Source organism: Falco cherrug, chromosome 9, assembly GCF_023634085.1.
Source record: "Falco cherrug isolate bFalChe1 chromosome 9, bFalChe1.pri, whole genome shotgun sequence".
NCBI lineage: Eukaryota > Metazoa > Chordata > Aves > Falconiformes > Falconidae > Falco > Falco cherrug.
Genome location: NC_073705.1, coordinates 7,706,268 through 7,720,183, shown reverse-complemented (window position 1 = coordinate 7,720,183; position 13,916 = coordinate 7,706,268). Strand labels below are relative to the sequence as shown.

Below are 13,916 nucleotides of genomic sequence, written 5' to 3'. Positions count from 1 at the left end.
AAATAAAGAAATGGCTTACTATTCTTTTCAATGCAGGAACACTTAAAAGTTAGCCTGGCTCGCCCTTAAATACTTTCAAATAGTTAAGTACAATGAAGGCCTTGAGCAGCCAACACTTTTGAATCTTGAACAGTCAGGTAATTCTGTAATGGGTGCTCTAACAGGCTCTGTACTGTACAGCTCAGGCAAACTGGAGGCACTACCAGACATGCCAAAACCATGGTTCTCATATTCCCCCGTTACACCTCAGATGCAATACCCTGCAGGATGAGGAGGATATGGTATGGGTATCAGGTGCTACGCAACAGCATCAGTGCCACACACAGGAGGACTAAGGATTGTTTGTCTTTATAGCATCACTCAGGTGCGTAAGACAAATATGGACTCTAATGCCACCCCTACTTTTAGAAAGGGTTTGTTCAAGTAAATTAGCCTTTGAAGTTACCTTTTACAAAGAGCGTTAATAAAAGGCTTTATTAAAACGTCACTGCAAAGTTAAATCATTTCTATAAAATTTAGGAACATTACTCACATTTAGTCAAATTAAAATACTTTTAAACCCTGCATCTCCTTTCCAGCATTTGTGTGGACTATTTACTTACTTTTGCAGCTTCAGCCAGTTGGCGAAATTTCACTTTTACGCTCTCATGCACACACAGGAAAAAAAGCCCACAGTTCATAAAAAAATGCACTGTAAAACCAAATAAAAAATTTTCTCTGAATTTAGAAAAAACAAGGCACCAAGGCACTACAGAATGACAACTTTGGAAACCTACATAAAACTCGTGGTTTACTTTTGTTTTAAAAAAAGAAAGGTATCCGCTCAAGTCATGTAGAAATATCTTTTATCAGTGAAGACTGCTGAAAGAGTTCTAAAATCCAGTCTACTCAAGCCACACAAAAAAGCAGACCAGACCAACCAAAAAAAAAAAAAAAAAGAAACCAACTTCTATTCAAAATACATATCAAATTAAGCACAAACCCAAAACACTGCTAACAGCAGATGTACTCATACTGGCTTAGAGAAACACGTGTTCAACAAAACTACACACAAACAAAGCAGCAATCTCAAACAGCATTTGCTATTTGTCTTGATTTTTTAATCTGAACTTTTTACCTGTGAGAAAAATAGTAGAACACTTCAATGAGGTCATATGGGTGAGGTCTTGTTTATCATACCGCAAAACCAGACTCTGCTAACTGGGAAAAACCTTAGGCCACAGTCCTGAAAGAAGTAGCATCACCCATGATGAACCTACGAAGATATCAGGGACCCCAGATGTGCTCCTGATAAAACCCAGGCCCACTTACAATATGTCATTCGGAGTGAAAAATGCAGGTAGCCATTCCAACTCTACAGAGAGAAGTCAGCCCAAAACCTCCACTTTCTACCCCCTCTTTGAATTCCACTTCCAGAATCTGGTTATCAGCCTCCTCAGCTCTTCCAGGTGACTTTACTCTCCAGCCCACGACCAACAGCAGTAGATTTTAGGGCTCTTGGGTTTAACTAACCCCAGTGCCAAGTGAACGTGGAAAAGGCAGGTCCAAAAGTAACATCCTCGCCAGTTTACATCAGAGAAATCTACTCACGAGGAGTCGATTCTCCAAACTTGGGCTCCCTAAGACAGGGACCAGCTATTTCTGAAAGGGCCCGTTCCAGTGGGGGCCCCAGGTACATCTGTAAGACAAGGCTTAACACAAACAGAAGTTCCACTACAAACCAGTCCTGGTTCAGCCCTGGAAGGGGCAGGATGCCACCCCCTCCTCAGCAGACTACAGCAGATGATGCAGACACTGCAATATGCTTATACTTGATACCTGTGCTTAGAAAGATACAAAATTACTAAAGTCCTAAACGTTTATCATATGTTACCACCCCAAACGCCAATAACATCAATATATACATATTTGATGAGTTGATACTCAAAACCATCTCTCATTCTTTGCAAGTTCAGGAGACGGAACCAAACCAAACCAAGTTTCCTAACAAGCCCCACGACTCCTAGCTCATTCAAACCCCTTTTGCCAGCTCTGACCGGGGGAGGGGGGGGACGAGTGGCTTTTTGTCACCACCTTAACGAAAACCCCCTCCTAGTTCACCCCCAACACCCCCACACCACCCACCCCCCCGGCGAAACTGCCCAGCACTGTGTCCCAGGACCCGCATTAGCCCTTCCCCAGCCTGCCAGCGCAGCTGCTCCCACAGAGATGAAAAACTCCTTCCTCACCAAAACACACAAACAAAACACAACCAGCTTTTCCAACCTACCTAACAAGCCGGCCCAGCACCGAAGCACACCAACTCCATCCCGCCCCCCCGCCCCCGCAGCCGCCCCCCGCCCCAAGCCCCAAGCCGCAGTTCAGCCCCAGCAGCCCCTTTGTAGGCTCCCGCACAATAACAAACCGGCCGAGCCTTCTGGATGCCCCCCCCCCCTTGTTTTCCTCAGCCACACACACACGGCGCGACAAAAATATCTTTGTGTCACACTCCAGACGCTGAAGAAAAACAACCTGCCTTTGCGGCGGGGAGCTCCCCCCTGCGCCCCCCGGCCCGGGCTGCGCCCCGCCAGGGAGCGGGAGCGGCTCCAGCCCCGCCGCACACGGGGGCACCCACCCGCCGCCCCCCCCGGGCATGAGGCCGGACAACGGGCCCGGGCGGCCCCCGCCAGCCCCCCGCGGGCCTTGGCGCGGCCCTCACCGGGGACGGGCCCCGCCAGGCCCCCCGCGCCTCCATCCCCGCGGCGGGCGGGGGGCGCACAATAAACACAGGCGGCTACGGCAGCCAGGGAGGGGGGGCCCGCCCCCACAGGCCCCTCCGGCCCCCCACCGCCAGGCCCCCGGCCCGGGGGACCCGCCTGGGCCGCGCCGCCGCCTCCTCCCCCCGCGCTGGGCCGAGCCGGGAGGCCGAGGGGTGCTGCAGCCGCAGGCAGCCGCTGGCTCCGGCTCCATTTTAGGGCTGCCTCGTCCCACCTTCCCTCTCCCTCCCCTTCCTCCTCCTCCCCCCCGGCCCCACTCACCGCCCCAAATATCCGCGGCCGCCGCCGCCGCCGGCCCCCGATACCCACCTGTGGTGGTGGCGGGGAGCCGGGAGTGCCTGGGGAGCCGGGTGCGGAGGGGCGATGGGCGCGGGGCGCGGCGGATGGCGGCGGATTGCGCGGCGGCGGCGGCGGGCTGCGGGGCGATACGGGTTCTCGCTGCCGCTCCCTCCTCCTCCTCCTCCTCCCCCTCCTCCCCCGGCCCGGCCTGTCAATCCCGCGCGGGAGGGCGCCGCGCCGCCGCCCTCCGCACAGCGCCGCCTGCAGGGCCCCGCCGGCGCCGCAGGGCCGGCCTAAGATGGAGCGGGGAGGAGGGGGATGCCGAGCCAAGAGGCAGAGCCGCGGCCATGGCGGCTGCCTCCAGCCCCAGCCCCTCTCTCCCCGCACCCCACGGGCCGCAGCAGGCGCCCGGCCAGCCCCGGGGGAGGATGTTCCCCGAGAGCGCCGAGGCGGGGTGGCCGGCCCCTCACGCAGGCGTCGGGGCTGGGCGGGCAGCGCAGCCCGGCTCCCGCCAGCCCAGAGGCGCCGCGCTCGGCGCTGAGGGAGACGCCGAGCTCACGGCTGCGGGGTTCATCCTCCTGCAGCCTCCCCAGCTCCTGCCACCGCGCAGGGGGGGCTCCTCCCAGGGGCTTTTCCCTCAGGATTTTGCCCCCCTGTGGTGTGGTGGGCCCGTGGGGTGACCAGCGGGACCAGGAGGTACCAGTGAAGGCTCCCTGCGCCCCTCCATGGGCTCGGGCAGCGGGTCCAAAGGCAGCCCGGAGGAGCTGCCCCTTGGAAGGACTTCAGTCCAGAAATACCCTTTAATTTGTTCTCTCGTTAACGATTATGGAAGTGAATGCAGTAGAGCAAGGCAGTCGCTCCTGTCCCAAAAAACTCTACCAAGCCATAAAACGCAAGTAACCTCGCGGGGCAAAACGGGCCCAAAAAGAGCTTCAGGGAAAATGAGAGCCACATTCCCAGCAAGAAATTGGCACCACAGGTGGTGGTGTAGAAGTTGCTGTGAAGTGCAGTTCCTCTGCCCAGAGGATCTCTGCTAGCTTGGGAGATGTGGTCTCCTTACACTGGAGGCCAGGCCAGTCTCCCTCTAATTCTCCTTCCCTGTCCCCTTGCAGACTCACACCAGTGTCTGTCAGCGTGACATTTTGCATTTTGTGATGAAAGGCCAGACTGCAGCTATGCATGCATTTATCTCGTAGGGACTGTGCAGCAGTTTGCAAAAATGGCGTGCACACATACACATAATATATACGTGTGTATGTGTATAATATATGTGTGGGACAAGCACCTGGGCAATAGCTGGCTTCCTGCAAATGCACTCTTCAGCTTGCTCATGGGTCACCAGCCATGTGCGGTCACCCTGCGTGCCCTTGCCCTGAAGGGAAGGTGGCTTTACAGGGATTTTGCAGCACATTTCCCTGGTGCCTCAGGAGGAACAGCCCCCACCTCTCCCCAGGTTACAAGAACAGCATAAGGCCCAGCACCTGGATCGAGGCTCATGAGGGATGTGTCTGATCTCAAGCAGTCATCAAGAGTAATGCAGAGGGAGGAAATGCACGAACAGCTTTCTGGACCATATGGGATGTTCCTACAGTTGATCTGTGCTGCTATCGAAGTTGCCAGGCACTGAGCTACCAAGAGACACACCAGCACTGCTGAAAACCATCATCTGGTTGTCAGATCCCCTCCTTTTCTGGATATCAAAGTATTACACTCTACTCCTGCCCCTTTGGTGTCTCATCTCAACTTTCCTGCATGTTTTTTCTGTCTAAGAGCCAGCACGCCCGTGCCCTCCATGTCCCTCCTTATAGCCTCTCGCATGGAGGAGCCCCCCCTCGTTCCTGACATTAGCAAACTCCTACTTACACCGACTCACTGGGCAGCTGGGGCATTAATCTGGCATATTTAGTTTTTCTTTTCTCATCGGTCAAGTACACACATGCACACACACACAAATAGCTCTTCTAATTTGCTTCCTGCCCGTACAAACCTCGCTGTACTCCATGAGAGAAACTACGGGTCAGTCAGATTTCCAAAGAGTGCCTCTGATTCGGGCTGCTGCTTTTCACATTCAGCCACCCTACTCCGCAGCACCGTGCCATCTCACGTCAGCTGAGCAGGAAGGCGAGAGTGAACCATCTTGTCCCACACGCTGTTGATGCACAGTAACAAGCACCCGAAGGCATTAAAGCTGCCCTTTGGCAGCTTTGATCAGGCAGTGTGGGATCCCCTCAATTTCAGTGACTCATGCAGCCACCTACAACCCACACCATCAGCAGGTGACTCACACAGGCTTGTCCAGGTCAGCGTTATGCACACCTGCTGCTGTAATAAGCAGTTCTTCCAAGGTCTCTTGTGCATCTCCAAGGCAACAACCCAAGGCCAAGGGAATACACATGTGCCAATTAAAGACAAAACTAATGCAACCTGTCGTGGAGATCAAAAGGCCAAAGTAAACAAATGAAGGCCAAGCCTACATGCATTACCAGGTGTGTACACTGCAGTCCCCACAAACTCATGGCTTTTCCACCTGCTCCCAGCAGTGTGCCAAGGCCAAGTTTATGGAGCTTTGCAAGTGTTATGGCTCAGGGCTGTGGTGGGGCTGGGCTTCTCTTCATCTCACTGTTCAAAACTGGGCATGATCTCAACAGTGAAAGGACACAGTCTGTCCCCACCACCAAAGGGAAGAGCGTGGCTCCACTGCAGCCTGGTACATGGGGACACCACCAGACCTTGGCAAAAGGTGATCAGTTCCTGTGCTGCTCTTCAAATGACCTGCACCATCTTTTGCCTGCCTGTGTATAAACCAAAACAACTGGTGTAAGATGAGAGACGGTGGGATTAGACCCACAACACTGTGAGGGAGGAGCGTTGACAGCGAGAAGAGATTTGGGCAGAGACTGATGAACAGTCTTCACCTGGATGAAGTTCAATGCACAACTCTGTGCAGGATCCATTCTGAAAGGACTGCTCACCCACTCTGATTTTTGATCTGTTTCAGAGAGCAAATTATCCTATGGACAAGAGAGTCAAACTCACTTGGAGCAGGAAGAGTCCTGTTTCCTCTTCCCAGGATTAATTACAAGTGAGAGGAGAACCCTGCTATGTGCTTCATCCTTCCACTAATGACGAATCCTGTCAAACAGAAAGTAACCATCGCAGAGGGCTTACAGCTCTAGTATAGAATTAGCATTTACAGAAATATCTTGTGGTCTAAGGCTTGCTAGAAATAATAGAATTACTATTATATTCTACAGCTTCTACAAAAATTTGCTCTGAATCTATAAATCCCTGACCTTGCATCATGCAAGGTGATTTACAGTAGAGCCAACTGAAGGCTAAATGCTCCTGTGCCATTTTGGTAGCACTTCGCTCAGCTGTAAACAGCAGCCTGTAGCATGAGACAGGGCCTTACTGCCCTCACAGCCGTTCACAAAACTCCACAATCCCTTTGGAAAAAACAAAGTGATCCTACTCAGTTCCCCATCCAGAAGCCATTCAGCCCACACAAAGTACACATTTACCTTGCTGGGTCAGGCCACAGTCCTAGTTTTCCATCTATCTCAGCCAGCATCAGCTGCTGCAGAAGAAACATGAGGTGGTCATGGAGTAACCTGTCCATGAGAGAATATGCTTTCTAATCCCATGAGGTAGGAGCTGATTTGTGCCCTGAAACATGAAAATCAGTTTCAGATTCAGTTGTGTCTAAATCAAGAATGCCTCGTGCCTGCACTGACTTCATTAGCTCATCTGAGACAGCTACAGAGAAATTCAAGCCTGCAACTAAGTGAACAGGGCCTTCGAACTCAAAACCCAGTCAGTAAGAGCATCAGTAGAGTTGAGCTGTCACATATGAGGTGGGAGAGAAGACATGAGTAGCCCTGGCAGTTCTCTGTAATCCCATGTATGATGTTGTGTTATCCAAATATAAAGAAATTCTTTGAAAGCTAGACTTCTAATAGAACAGAGGGACATTGGGTCTCAAATATAAAAGGTTTATTTCACTCCCACCCCCCTTATTTTATTTTAGTTTATAATATTTATATATATTATATATTTTATCTATATTGATATCTAATATCAATAGAGATGTTTTCATAAACTTGTTTTTGAGAAAAATAAAGAGGTGGTTATGATGAGGGAAGCTGAAGCCTCTGACCTTTCTAAGCTGAAACGGAGTATGAAATACTAAGAATGGGAAAAGATGAAAACCCGGGAGTCTTGGCTTTTACTCCAGACTGGGTTAAATGTGATCTGGGAAAGCAAAGACTGCAATACTACACTCACTCTCACAAACTCATGGCATGATCCCCTTTGTGCATCTGCTTTAAGTATCTGGTGTCTTGCAATGCAATTGTGATAGCTCTGCTCTCAGAGACAGTTTGTAGAGTCTCTTAGTTTTTTTCCCCCAGCATTTGTTGAATAGCTGACCAGTTCACAGGGTATTGAATCCATCTCTGGCCTTGAGATTGCTGAATCATTATATATATACAAAGATTTACTTTACAAGCAGGTGTAAGAAAAAAGGGCTTTAGTTAAGATGGTCCCATTCTCACTGTCCACCAAGTTTCACCATCGAGGCAGGACAAAGCCACCAGTTCCTTCGTACAGCAGAGGAGACTGGGTGCCCGCAGCTGCGGGCTTGTTTGCTATTTTTTCCCCTGCCCCCCAATTTCCCAAATGAGAGCAGATTCAAGTAGTTAGTTATTGCTCCTTGTAGCTGCTGGGTCAGATAGCAGCCATTTCTTTTCTTTATTCCTTTGCAGCCCATGGGAGTTGCAGGCTCTGTATAAAAACGAGATGCCATTGAAGTATTTCTGTTTGCCAGATTATTGTTTGTCCTTTTAAAGTCTGCAGACCCACACCATTCTTCGTGAGCGAATGCTGGCTGCCTGAAGGACAAACCAAAATGACTATTTAAGGCACTAGAAAAGGAAATAATTTAAACCAGAGCTGATTAAAAGGAAGAAACTATTCTTCCAATAAGAAGCGAATTGCTTTCAGCTGGCTTTAGCGCTCAGCTTTGTTTGCAATGAGAACCAAGTACCAGTTGTCTGATACTGCAAGTATTTTGGAGACACTTCATCAGCCATGACTTTAGTTTTTCCTTGTGTTTTAACTGCAAAAAACCCCTGTGTTTTAACTTTTTTTAACTGCAAAACAAGACCACTGCTTCTGCTCATCCTGCCTTGGTGATTTTTCCATTGGCTGTGCTGTTCAGAAGCTAATAAGTGCAGCTTTTAAAGCCCAAGCTCTTTCTTACTACATCCACTTGGAAGCCTTTATACAGCCTTGGATGCCTAAATAGCAAGGGGTTCAAGAAAAATTCAAGCAGCACTTTGCATCTTTCTCATAACGTGACAGTTTGTGTTCTTCAAAAGACTCCAGAGGTTGTTGGTGACATGCTGAGTTTTCAGCACACTCAGAAAAGAGGAGAAAACAGGGAGGCAGAGGGGCAAGTACTAAAGTTTTTCCAGGTGAAGAGCTATTTTTTCAATGCAATACTGCCTCCCAGAACACACGAAAAAACACCGTTAGGAGCATCTGCTTTTGTAGCTAGCACCTTTGTTTGCTCTGTCAAAGCCCCCTTTTTCAAAGGCCTAAGAAAAAAAAAAATCAAGACAAATAAGGGAACCCAGTTATATGACATAGGGTCCTAGAAGCTGTATCTCAAACCACATGGAATATTTCTGAGAAAGGCAGCCCATGCCTATGTTAGATCAGCCTGTCTGACTTCATAGCAATTCATAGGCAGACCGCTGGAGTAGGCAAATCATAGGTAGGTACATCATAGTAAGTACATAGTAAATCATAGTAGGTCCACAGTAAATCATAGTAGGTACAACAGCCTTATTTCACTCTAAATCTGAAGATCAGCAATTATCCCAAACAACACTAGAGACAAACCCATGCAAAGCTGATCCGGATATTTTAGCAACAAACCCCACTCTCCTTTGAAAACACCATTTCATTCACTCTAGTACATCCCATCGTGAAAACAGCAGCCTACTTTGGGGACAAACTCAGCCAAATATTTGAGGCTGGAGTTAGTCACAAGACCTGCATTGACAAAGATGGGGGGAACCTCCCCAAAATGGAAAAGAGGATAGGCAAATCCATACTTTCCCCAAATTTATTGAAAGGGTTTTAAGGTACTTAAAAGTAATTGATTTTGCAATGCCGCATATACAGTCCAGGTTTAAACTAACATATAAATATTTTTTTTGCTACCTTGAAACCCTTGTAATGACCACAGATGTGGCAGGAATGTGAACTCACAGACGTGTTTGGGTTCAGGGTTCCAGCCTCCAATCACACCCATTCGATCCCTCCACTCCATGTGTTGCGAGACAGCTGTTGTTTCACAGTTCAAAAGTATCTTGCTTCACCCTGCCAAAGGGAACGATGAAGCTGATGAGAAGTAGTGATTTTGGGAGAGCAAGCAAGCAGACTCTCGCTGTCCCTGACAAGCTTGACTTTGATCTGCGACAGGATGATCACAGCCCAGCCAGCCTGTGAATCCTGCTCATGTGCAGAGACAGAAATGTAACTTGCAATTAACAGGGGCTGCAGGATTCACTTCCAGAGCCCTCAAGCAAAGGCTGTGGTTTGGAACATCTCCAGAGCTGCAGCATTCCCTTTTTCTTGGAGAATTTATAAAATAATGCTATGCTTGAGGGAGCATTTTTTTCTCACGACTGGATTTATCCCTTCTGTCTCATGAGATCACACCAAGTCCCTTTGGAGTTCAGTCTCTTCTTTAATTATTAACACAATTCCTCAATATTTCAGTGGGCGCTCACTACCGCAGCCTCAGCCCCCGGGGGTCCAGGCACCGCAGACCCTTGGCTGCCCGCGCCGCGTCCCTCGGGGCAGCCACCGGGCGCGGGGTGCAGCTTCAGGGGGGGCTCCCCTGGCGTGCGGGGCGAGGGGCCCCGCTCCCCAGGGCTGTAACACGGGCATGGGGTGCACCGCGGCCCGGGGCGCCGCTGTCCGAGGGGCTGGGGCTCCGGGCCGCCCTCCCGGGGCCGGGATCCCGGGCGGAGGCGACATCTTCCCGCGTCCCCACTAGAGGGAGCGACAAATCCAGGCTGGGAGGCGGCAGCGGGCGGGCTGCGGCCCCAGCCCCGGGGCTGCCAGGCACCGTGCGGCCCCGGGGGGCTGCACCCCGCCGGCAGGGGTCGGGCAGCAGCCAGCCCCGTCCCCTGCATCTCTCCCCCGGGGGCAAAGAGCCTGCTCGGCTTATCTGCGGTTGCGGTGGTCCTGCACCCGCTGCTGGTGCTGAGAGGCCGCGGCGTCGAGTGGGTGCTCGTGCTGTGGGCTGAAGCCCTTCACCCGCTGCAGGGCCGAGATGGGGGAGGACAGGGGTGTAGAGGAGGCGATGGGAAATGGGGGTGAGAAAGCCGGAGAGGAAGGGAAAACAGGAGGAGAGCTCTGGGAGGGAAATGAGGAAGGACAAGGAGGTGAAAGAGCAATAGGGAGAGATGAAATGAATCCACGCTGCAGCGAAGTTCCCTTTTCCATCCACATGGCCTCATGATGGGGCACAGCAGGAGGGAAACAGCCACATCAATGGCAGGGAGGCCAGGTGCCCTGTCTCGGGACACCAAGCGGAGCCAAGGTGCTGGGGCAGCCCAGAGTACAGGTGCAGAGGTTAGTGCTGTCCCCTTCCCTGGCTCCAGTCCCCTTCCCAAACTCTGGTCCCCATCAAGAGCAGGGACAAGTCTGCATGCTGACCTCGGCGGGAGAGCAAGAGAGGAGGAAGACTGGGAAGGTAACAAACCATGGATGGAGCTGTCAAGGCTCTGGGAGCTTCCCCAGGGCTCAGCAAAGAGCTCCAGCTCTGCCCATGGGCTGCAGAAGACACAGCCTTCTTGGGGGTGATCAGAGGAGCTTGGGTCACTACTTCTAATGCCAGGGGATTTATGATAGCGGGAGCAAAGCCTCCACCTCTAAACGTTGCAGCCTGCAGAAGACACAGCCTTCTTGGGGGTGATCAGAGGAGCTTGGGTCACTACTTCTAATGCCAGGGGATTTATGATAGCGGGAGCAAAGCCTCCACCTCTACACGTTGCAGCCTGCAGAAGTCGGTGAGGAGAGAAGGAAGAACTAAAGCAGGAGGGAAGGAAAAGGAAAAGTGCTCCAGCTGCAGCTAGGGCTGCCCCAGACCTGGAGGGCAGCTCCCGCTTTGCTATTTAAAACCTACCCAGGGAGTGCTAATGAACCTGGCTAATGAGCACCAGCCCTAGTAAACACAGCCTGGCTCATGCTCATGCCGAATCACCTAGCAGCTTCACTGAGCCCTCTGGGGCCAGTGTTGGTTTTTTAATAACATGTCAGAGATGTGGGTGTGTTGCAGCCCACCTCAGGCAAGAGGAGACCTGAGCAGCTCTGGTTTGTGTGCCCCAGGGCTCGCAGTGACCCCCAGTGCTCAGGGATCCCCAGAAGGCTGCTTGCAGCCTCTGCACTCCCCCTGGAATAGCCCAAACCCAGATGGTATTGTCACCACAGTTTTGCTGAATGTGCTCTTCTTTACTGCCCCGGTCCCAAGCATAGCAGCGGGGTCTCCAGGGGACCTGTGGCTCCTCTGTTGTGCCCTTGCAAACCTGTGAAGAGGAGTGCAGGCAAAGGCTGTGACCAGAGGTTCAGCAGAGACAGAAGGAAACCTGGTGGCTGGCAGACCCCACCCTGTCCAAATGGACGCGGGAGCCAGGTGTCACTGCGGTCTGCGGCAACCTGGGGACACCCAGCATGTCCCATCCCAGGGAAGGGGCAGGCGGCGGTACTGATGTTACAGTCCATGAAGCCCAACTCCCTTGCCCTTCAGCCTGGCCCAGGGCTGATTTTAGGTGCAAGAAAACAAAGGACCTGGGACGAGGGTGCAATGAGGCTAATTTTAGCAGCACCAGGAGCATCTCCTGTGCTGGCAGGAGGTGTAGGGGCCTCAGGGTCTCTCCAGAGCTCTCCACAAGCCTCACACCACCTCTGTCCAGCCCTGTGGCTGGGGATGGGGTGTGGGGGGCAGCGGGAAGGAGCCCGTGTCCTTGCCCAGGGTGTGTGTCTCATCTCGCCTTGCCGTGGAGGAGAGACAGGCAATGCCAGGGCTGGCAGGCGCTGCCAGGGGGTTATTAATAACCTGCTGAGTCAGGGGGGGCTCTTGGGTTTCAGGATCACAAGACACAGACGCCGAGAGGCTCAGATGGATCCCCCCCGTTCCTACTTTTTACAGACAGGGACAACTGCTAAGCTGGGTGGGGGCTGCAGCCAGAGCTCGGCACCTTCGGGCCTCGCTCTCTCTGCAGGGCACCCCAGCCCCATGCTGACGGTCACTGCACCCAGCAGGGATGCAGGGCAAGGACTGGAGCTGCAACATCCCCAAAACACGAGACCTGCCCTAAAGGAAGTAAGCAAGGAGGGCTGGGGCAGAGACACACAGCACTGAACAGCTGTGTCAGGGCATAGTGGCTATACCAGCCCCATTCCCCATCAGCATAATCAAATCACATCGCCAAGGTCCTTGTAAGATGCAAAGAGACTTGGAAGGATCCTGCAGACACGCACATCGCAATGTCTAATTTCAAGAGTTTTACAGGGGATGATAGGCCTCAGGGGATGGGTCAGCTCCTAGCTAGCACAGGACTGGAGCAGACCTCCCAGAAAGCACATTGTCCCATTCTGGCTGCCGCAGGGTCACCTGTGTTTCCATTGAAGCACTGGGCATCGTCACACAGACATGCTGAGGTCTGCTCTGGGATGGCAATTCCTTATGCATCGCTATGGAAAAGTAGTCGGTGATGTGGAACAGATTAACTTTCAGATGCAGCAGCCCGTGGTAGCAGCATGCATTGCCAACACGCAGTTTCTCTAGCAACTACTGTGCAAGAGCAGCTGGAGCAGCAAGAGCCATCCCCAAGACTGAGCCAGGCCCTTGGCAGTGCTGGCAGGGCAGGGGAGGTGCAGGGACCTCACATGCAATGTGAGCTCCCATTGCTCACTGGTCTGTGCACTGGGATCCAGACACACCCACTGGCATGGGGTTGCTTCTCTGTGGTTTTGCTTGGCCCCGCTCCCCTGTGCCCTGGGTGCACTGAGACAGTTGCCGATCGGGAGGGAGAGCACCCCTGCTTTTGCTGGCAGCATGCTCCAGGCTGGCACCCAGCACCGCCATCTATTTTTCCACCCAGGACAGAACCAAAATAAGCCTGTCTTGCCCCTCCTCAGCAGCTGTTATGGACATCACCCCAGCCACGGTGGTTTCCCCTGGCCCCTCTGTCATGACAGCTTTCAAACCCCGGCATTTGCAATTGCTGTTGCTGTAGCTGCCACTTGCAGTGGCTGAAATAAGTGCAGTGCTGAAGCTCTCTGCTCGACTTCTGCGTCCCCAGAGAGGTCTCGCTTCGTTGTGTAAGGCTGCCTGAGCAGCCGAGCCCCATTCATTTCAATTAGCCCGATAGCTCTCAAATCCTATTTACCTTTATGGATGTGTTAGCATCTTACTGCTTCCCACACCAGTACAGATTAAAGGGTGAGCAAGGAATATGTGCGATGCGATATCACATGCTGACTGTTAACCCTCGCTGCACCCCTTGCAAGACTGACCCACAGAAGTATAGTCCCTCCAATGTGTAAACTGAGACGCAGATAAAGCCATATCGAAGGGACACAGTGAACCTCGCAGAGCTGCGAGCAGCCTGCAGCATTAACCTACAGATTAGCCAGAAACCCAGTCTATACTTTTTCATTTTAAACAAATACTTTATGTTTTAAGCGATGCATCTTTTGGCAGATAAAAACCGGGAGACCCCGGAAAGGCTGTAGTCCCACAAGTCTCTCTTTTGACTAGATGCTGCCTCCCAGCAGGACCTGTCCTTAGGTCCATGTATC

At 52.1% G+C, this 13,916-nt stretch overlaps 1 protein-coding gene and 1 long non-coding RNA gene across 16 annotated transcripts in view; both read right to left on the bottom strand.

The window, feature by feature from the left end:
- The window catches only part of PRRC2B (proline rich coiled-coil 2B), a 53,167-nt gene extending 49,884 nt beyond the window's left edge, over nucleotides 1-3,283 (bottom strand). For 10 of the 15 annotated variants that reach the window (XR_008733773.1, XR_008733772.1, XM_055719711.1 and 7 more), the window contains exon 1: nucleotides 3,018-3,224. The gene's annotated coding sequence lies outside the window, so the exon portion shown is untranslated. Of the gene's footprint in view, nucleotides 1-602; nucleotides 668-3,017 lie in introns of those variants that run through there. The other 5 variants (XM_055719722.1, XM_055719723.1, XM_055719712.1 and 2 more) reach the window with 4 other exon arrangements.
- A 6,832-nt stretch (nucleotides 3,284-10,115) lies between these two features.
- Nucleotides 10,116-13,609, bottom strand: LOC129736747 (uncharacterized). The gene is made up of 3 exons (XR_008733768.1): nucleotides 13,505-13,609; nucleotides 12,727-12,806; nucleotides 10,116-11,638 (listed from the first exon to the last, which is right to left on the bottom strand). It is a non-coding gene; the product is annotated as an uncharacterized LOC129736747 (long non-coding RNA).
- Nucleotides 13,610-13,916: the final 307 nt, after the last annotated feature.